The sequence below is a fragment of the Sapajus apella genome, unplaced genomic scaffold (genome assembly GCF_009761245.1).
Source record: "Sapajus apella isolate SASKATOON/1434 unplaced genomic scaffold, GSC_monkey_1.0 scaffold152, whole genome shotgun sequence".
Lineage (NCBI taxonomy): Eukaryota > Metazoa > Chordata > Mammalia > Primates > Cebidae > Sapajus > Sapajus apella.
In genome coordinates, this window is record NW_022437092.1 from 2,032,096 (window position 1) to 2,039,828 (window position 7,733).

General features: G+C 49.6%; 1 long non-coding RNA gene across 1 annotated transcript in view; it reads right to left on the reverse strand.

Annotated features, from left to right (window-relative positions):
* Positions 1-3,486, reverse strand: part of LOC116541570 — a 5,256-nt gene extending 1,770 nt beyond the window's left edge. The window contains exon 1 of the long non-coding RNA XR_004264864.1: positions 3,261-3,486. This is a non-coding gene — a long non-coding RNA (uncharacterized LOC116541570). The remainder of the gene's footprint in view (positions 1-3,260) is intronic.
* Positions 3,487-7,733: the final 4,247 nt, after the last annotated feature.

The window sequence follows — 7,733 nt, forward strand, 5'->3', positions numbered from 1 at the left end:
AAAAAAAGGCTGGGCGCGGTGTCTCACACCTGTAATCCCAGCACTGTGGGAGGCCGAGGCGGGTGGATCACGAGGTCAAGAGATTGAGACCATCCTGGTCAACATGGTGAAACCCTGTCTCTACTAAAACTACAAAAATTAGCTGGGCATGGTGGCACGTGCCTGTAATCCCAGCTACTCAGGAGGCTGAGGCAGGAGAATTGCCTGAACCCAGGAGGCGGAGGTTGCGGTGAGCCGAGATCGCGCCATCGCACTCCAGCCTGGGTAACAAGAGCGAAACTCCATCTCAAAAAAAAAAAAAAAAAAAAAAAAATTACCCGGGCGTGATGGTGTGCACCTGTAGTCCCAGCTGCTCAGGAGGCTAAGGCAGAAGAATGGCTTGAACCTGGGAGATGGAGTTTGCAGTGAGCTAAGATTGAACCACTGCACTCCAGCCTGGGCGACAGAATGAGATTCCATCAAGGAAAAGAAAGGGAAATGGCAAGGAAGGGAAGGGGAAGAAAGGGAAGGGAAGGGGTTGGGAAAGGGAGGGAAAAGGAGGGAAGGGAAGGGAAGGGGAGGGAAAAGGAGGGAAGGGAAGGGAAGGGGAGAGAAGGAGAGGGGAGGGAAGGGGAGGGAAAGGGAGGGAAGAGGAGGGGAGAGAAGGGGAGGGGAGGAGAAAGGAGAGGAGGGGAGGAGAGGGGAGGGGAGGGGAGGGGAGGGGAGAGGAGGGAAGGGAGGGGAGGGGGAGAGAAAGAAAGAAAAGGAAAAAAGGAAAGGAAGAAAAGAGAGAAAGAAAAAGAAAGAGAAAGAATAGTAATGAAAGAAAAGGGGGCAGGTGTGTGAGGGATGAGTTGCAGCGCCCCCTTGCTGAAGAACAGCTTCTAGAATGCAGCGGTGTAAGGCCGCCAGCGTGGCCAGGGAGGCTGGTGCAAGCTCCTCGGGGCTCCAGGCTACCGCTGGTCTACCCACAAGCGATTCTACTTTATTTCTAAAATGGACTAACCTGGTTTTCAACTTAACCCAACTCACTCACAAAAGGAATGTCCTCTCACAGCCATGAATGGAAAAGCACCAGGAGCGGCCACGAACAGGCATAAAACAGACGAAATGTGGCCGGGTGCCGTGGCCCAGGCCCGTAATCCTACGAACAGGCATAAAACAGAAAATGTGGCCAGGTGCCGTGGCCCAGGCCCGTAATCCCACGAACAGGCATAAAACAGACGAAATGTGGCTGGGTGCTGTGGCCCAGGCCCGTAATCCCTGCACTCTGGGAGGCTTAGGGTGGAGGATACCTTGAGCTCAGGAGTTCCAGCCCAGCCAGGGCAACATAGCATGACTCCATCTCTACAAAAAATACAAAAATTAGCTGAGCATGGTGGCGTGAGCCTGCAGTCCCAGCTACCTGAGAGGTGGAGGTGGGACGGTCTAAGCCTGAGAGGCAGAGGTGGCCGCGAGCTGAGATTGCGCCACTGTACTCCAGCCTGGTGACAGAGCCGAGACTTTGTCTCAAAAAATAAAAATCATGAAAGCACAAAGAGATATTCTCCCTATACTTTCTCAAGAATTTAAGGCTGGGACTGGTTCTTTTTGCAAAAAAAAGTGGATTAGGAAGCATCATGGGGTGTGAAAGTCCTGCTAGCTAGCGCCTCTCTGAGAATTTTTTTTTTAGACCGTCGCTCTGTCACCCAGGCTGAAGAGCAGTGGCACAATCTCGGCCCACTGAACCCTCCACCTCCCAGGTTCAAACGATGTACTAAATATACAAGAAAATCCGTACCTGGGATTACAGGCCTGCGCCACCACACCTGCCTAATTTTTGAATTTTTAGTAACACGGGGTTTCACCATGTTGATCAGGCTCGTGTTGAACTCCTGACCTCATGCTTTGTCTACCTTGGCCTCCCAAAGTGCTGGGGTTACAGGCATGAGCCACAGCGCCTGGCAGAATTGATTTTTTTTGAGACAGAATCTCGCTCTGTCACCCAGGCTAGAGTGCAGTGGCGCAATCTCACTGTAACCACTGCCTTTTGGATTCAAGCAGTTCTCCTGCCTCAGCCTCCCGAGTAGCTGGAATTACAGGCATGCACCACCACGCCCTGCTAATTTTTGTATTTTTAGTGGGGGGGGTTTCACTATGTTGGCAAAGATGGTCTCGAACTCCTGACCTCAGGTGATCCGCCTGCCTTGGTCTCTCAATCTGCTAGGAATACAGGCGTGAGCCCCCACGCTCATACTGAGACTTGGTTTTTTTTGAGGGATTAGAGGGATTGATGGTGCAGTAAAGGAAGTCACTTTCTCACTAGTGGTTCTGTGGTACGGAAGCCAGGGCCAGGTATCCATGGGGCGAGTGGCGAGATGCTCCAAGCCACCCAGCCGGCCAGAGGAGGAGCCGATTCCAGGTCTTCCCAAGTCTCTTTGCTGTTTAAATTTTTTTTGCTCCTTCCAATGGGGAACAGGGAAGGGGGAGGCTGTGAGATTGGAACAGAAGTGTCCCAGACTCCAGCATCCAGAGGCCCTGAGCAGTCATTCCCCTCCCTGTGCCTCAGTTTTCTCATCTATAAAATTGGTAGCTGCAGCCTAGAGAGGCAATTTGTAAAGTTCTGCTGTGTTAGTGAGGGTTCTCCAAAGACACAGAATCAACAGGACACACACACACACACACACACACACACACACACACACAACCATTCTGCTTAATGACTGCAGGCTTGTGGCCCAGGCTGGAGTGCAGTGGCGCGATATCGGTTCACTACAACCTCTGCCTCCTGGATTCAAGCGATTCTCCTGCCTCAGCCTCCCGAGTAGTTGGGACTATAGGTGCGTGCCACCATGCCCTCCCCGTCCCCCACCCACAGACAGAGAGATTTATTTATTTATTTATTTATATATTTAAAGACAGTGTCTCATTTTCTGTTTTTTTTTTTATTTTAATGAGACAGGGTCTCCCTCCACCACCCAGACTGGAGTGCAGAGGTGGAATCATAGTTTACTGCGACCTTCACCTCCTGGCCTCAAGTGATCCTCCCGCCTCATCCTCCCAAAGTGTTGGGATTACAGACACGAGCCACCGCACCTGGTGGATTTCTTTTCTTAGAAAAGCCATCCGTGCTCATGATAAAATGCAAGGAATTCAAACCCTATCGAAGGGGAGCCTACTGAATGGAGTCCCCTCCAGCGCCTCCCTTCTCCTAATATAGCTCTGCTAAGAGCTGCCTGGTGCATCCGCCCTGGCATTTTCTATTTGCACACCAGCTTCTATACGAATGTCCTCCCTTTCACTTTCACAAATAGGGATCGTTGCAGGCACACAGTTCCATGATAGCTTTTTCCAGTTAATTATATACCGTGGACATCTTCCCCCAATCAGCACACCCAGACCTGCCTCATTCTGCTTAATGACTGCAGAGTATTGGAAGATGTGCCTTAAGAGGGAGAGAGAGAAAAAAAAATGATAGGTTTGGAACGTTCCACCTGGGAGTCCCAGATCTGGGCTAATGGGATGGGAGATCACACTCCAATTCCTCCCCGTCTCTTCTGGCTTTTTTTTTTTTTTTTTTTAATGGAGCTTGCCGCCCAGGCTGGAGTGCAGTGGTGCGATATTGGTTCACTGCAACCTCTGCCTCCTAGATACAAGCGATTCTCCTGCCTCAGCCTCCTGAGTAGCTGGGATTACAGGTGGGAGCTACCACGCCCAGCTAATTTTTGTATTTTTAGTCCAGACGTTGGCCAGGCTGGTCTCGAACTCCTGACCTCAGGTGATCTGCCCGCCTCAGCCTTCCAAAGTGTCGAGATTACAGGCTTGAGCCACCGCATCCGGCCTCTTCTGACTTTTCCTTGTCTTGGGAACCAACGCGGTTGTAGTCTCGGGCCAGCTCCATTTGAGGGCGACAGACAGGCTTGTGTCTGGGTCAGGGTGGAGGTGCCAAGCTCCTGTTCCAGCCATCAGCAGTCCGTGGAGAAAAGAAAAAGCCAAACCAAACCCCAGAGCTAAATCCACTTCTTGGGATGTAGTTTGTTGGGACTGGGACCTGCTGTGAGGCTCTGCAGACCTCACGGCCGAGGGCAGTGGCCATGAGAAAAGGCTAGGAAGATGGGGCAGGGCAAATCTATTTGCACCCTGGGTGGTCACGTGCTTCAGAGGGTCAGCCCTGATTGGTCCACATCCATCTAATGGTCCATTTCCTCGTTGGTAATTGGCTTAGGCACCGCCCACCACCTGTTTTTAAGGTTTTATTGGCACACAACTGTGCTCATCTGTTTGCATGTCGCTGGAGGCAGCTTTCGCTCAAGGACAGAACCAAATACAGATGGTCCCAACTTAAAGATGGTTGAACTTACAATGTTTCAACTTTACAAGGGTGTGAAAGTGACACGCATTTGGTAGAAATCCTACTCTGGGCACCCATACATTGTGTTTTTCACGTTCAGTATAGTGTTTAAAGAATTATGTGAGATATTCAACACTTTATTTTAAAATAGGCTTTACGTTAGATGATTCTGGCCACCTGTAAGCTAATGTTAAGTGTTCTCAGCCTGTTTAAGGTAAGTTAGGCTAAGCTATGATGTTCACTGACTTATGTGTATTCCATGTATTTTCAGCTTGTGATCTTTTCCCTTCTTCTTTTTCTTTTCCTTTACCTTTTCCCTTCCCTCCCCTCCCCTCTCTTCTCCTCCCCTTCCCTTCTTTTTCCTTCCTTTTGAAACAGAATTTTGCTCTGTCGCCCAAGGCTGGAGTGCAGTAGTTCGAACACAGCTCACTGCAGCCTTGAACTCCCAGCTAAAGTGATCCTTCTACCTCAGCCTCCCAAGTAGCCGGGACTACAGGTGTGTGTCACCACACCTACCTCATTTTTTAAGTCTTTTGGTAGAGATGGGGTCTTACTATGTTGCCCAGGCTGATAAACTCCTGGGCACAAGCGATCCTCTCACTTCAGTGATGTTTTCAGTTTACAGTGGGTTTATTGGAACATGTAGTTGCAACAGAGAATGTTTGGCCTGCAAAGCTGAAAATATGTACTATCTAGTCCTTTACAGAAAGAGGTTGCTGAGCCCTGGGCTACTGTATGTCAACAGCACGTCCTCCCTACCCCACTCTGCCTGGGGGCTTTCTCCTGGCCCTCATGTGGGACAGGTCAGAAGTGCCTAGGGCGCAGCCCTCAGTGTATGGGTGGTAACTCTCGAATATCTCAGCTTCGGCCAGGCGCCGTGGCTCATGCCTGTAATTCCAGTACTTTGGGAGGCCACGGCAGGTGGATCACTTGAGGTCAGGAGTTCAAGACCAGGCTGGTCAACAGGTCGAAACCCCATCTCTACTAAAAATACAAAAATTAGCTGGGTGTGGTGGCACACGTCTGTAATCCCAGCACTTTGGGAGGTTGAGGTGGGCAGATTACTTGAGAACAACATGGTGAAACCCCATCTCCACTAAAAATTAAAAAATTAGTGGCCGGGCGCAGTGGCTCAAGCCTGTAATCCCAGCACTTTGGGAGGCCGAGGCGGGTGGATCACAAGGTCAAGAGATCGAGACCATCCTGGTCAACATGGTGAAACCCCGTCTCTACTAAAAATACAAAAAATTAGTTGGGCATGGTGGTGCGTGCCTGTAATCCCAGCTACTCAGGAAGCTGAGGCAGGAGAATTGCCTGAACCCAGGAGGCGGAGGTTGCAGTGAGCCGAGATGGCGCCATTGCACTCCAGCCTGGGTAACAAGAGTGAAACTCCGTCCCCAGAAAACAGAGTAACACAAAAAAAAAAAAAAAAAATTAGTCAGTCATGGTGGCAGGTGCCTGTAATCCCAGCTACTTGGGAGCCTGAGGCAGGAGAATGGCTTGAACCTGGGAGGCCGAGGTTGCAGTGAGCCGAGATCATGCCACTGCATTCCAGCCTGGGTAACAGAGCAAGTCTCTGACTCAAAACAAAAGCAAAAACAAAATCCTTACCTCCCTCTCCACTTGGGTGGGTTGTCTCCAAGATACATGTGTCACACAGTCTTCACAACGAGCCTCAGCAGGACTGGAACCCAGCAGCTCTCAGCAGTAACTACTTATTTATACTTGGGCTGGGCTGTTCTCATGTTCCTGTCTCATTTTTCTTCTCCCCATCAGTGATTCCTGGACTCAGTTTTAGTCTGCTAGGGCTAACAAAATATCACAAAACAACAGTAATTTTCTTACAGTTTTGGAGGCTGGGAAGTCCAAGATCAAGGTGTCAGCCAATTCACTTCCTGGTGAGGGCTCTCTTCCTTGCTTGCATACAGCCGCCTTCTCAACGTGTCCTCATGTGGCCTTTCCTCAGACTGCACACAGGGAAAGAGCGAGATCTGTGCTGTCTCCTCTTCTAAGGACACCAATCCCACTGAACAAGGGCCCCACGCTTATGATCTCACTTAACCTAATTACCTCCATCTAATTACCTAAAGGCTCCATCCCTACATACAGCCACACTGGGGGGTTAGGACTTTAACATATGAATTTGGAGGGACATGCACTGTTCAGTTCCATCCCAGATAAACTGCTTGCACTCAAATTCTTACTCCTGGATCCACTTCTGGGAGGCCCCAGATCAAGACAGCACATGACAGATTTCAAGTTAGGGAGACCTGAAGGCATGTACCAGGAAGGCGTTCCTTCCTTCTGAAAAGAGGCATGTTTAAAAGTTGGTGTCTTCTTCCTCTGGAACCTGCTATTTCTGCATGTGATGGATGGACTCTTGGAAGCTGTCTTGGGACCATGAGGAGGGAATACCCTTAGGACAAAGCTGAGATGCTGGGGAAGGTGGACTGGACAGACAGAAAGAACCTGGTTGATGGTATCATGAGGCCACTGAATTAACCAACTCTAGAGCTGCCCTAACCCTGAATTTATTGTTCTGTGACATGGTGACTATTATTGTTTACATCAGCTTGTGTGGGGTTTTCTTCCTTTCTGATAGGGGGTGAGGCCTGAAGTGGAAGGGTGGATGATTAACCCAATGGAGTAAAGACAGGCACTTCTTTTTTTTTGAATAGAAGAGATTTGCTCATACAGCTGAAAAACGTACACCTTTCTGGTTGGGGGAGATCAGAGGAGGGGTTGCAGCAGACAGAACATTTTTGTTGTTGTTAGCACATAAGAGAAACCTTACCTGCCACAACTAATTAAGAAGAGAAAAGACTGGGCATGGTGACTTATTCGTGTAATCCCAGCACTTTGGGAGGCTGAGGCAGGAGGATCACTGGAGCCCAGGAGTTCGAGACTAGCCTGAGCAAGATGGCAAGATTCTGTTTCTATTGAAAGATCTTTTATTAATTAGCTGGGCAATGTGGGGAGCAACTGTAGTCCTAGCTACTCAGGAGGCTGGGACCAGAGGATCCCTTGAACCCAGGAGTTTGAGGCTACAGCGAGCTATGACTCATGTCACCACACTCCAGCCTGGGCAACAAAGCAAGACCTTGTGTCTGAAATTTGTTTTTTTGAGACAGTCTCCACTCACTGTGCACTCTGCCTCCTGGGTTCAAGCAATTCTCAGCCTCCCGAATAGCTGGGATTACAGACATGCACCACCACACCTGGCTAATTTTTATATTTTTAGAGGAGTTTTATCAGGTTGGCCAGGCTGGTCTCAAACTACTGGCCTGAAGTGATCCACCTGCTTTGGCCTTCCAAAGTGCTGGGATTACAGGTGTGAGCCCGTGCACCCAGCCTGAAAAAAAAAAAAAAAAAAAAAAATATACACACACACACACACACACACACACACACACACACGTGTGTG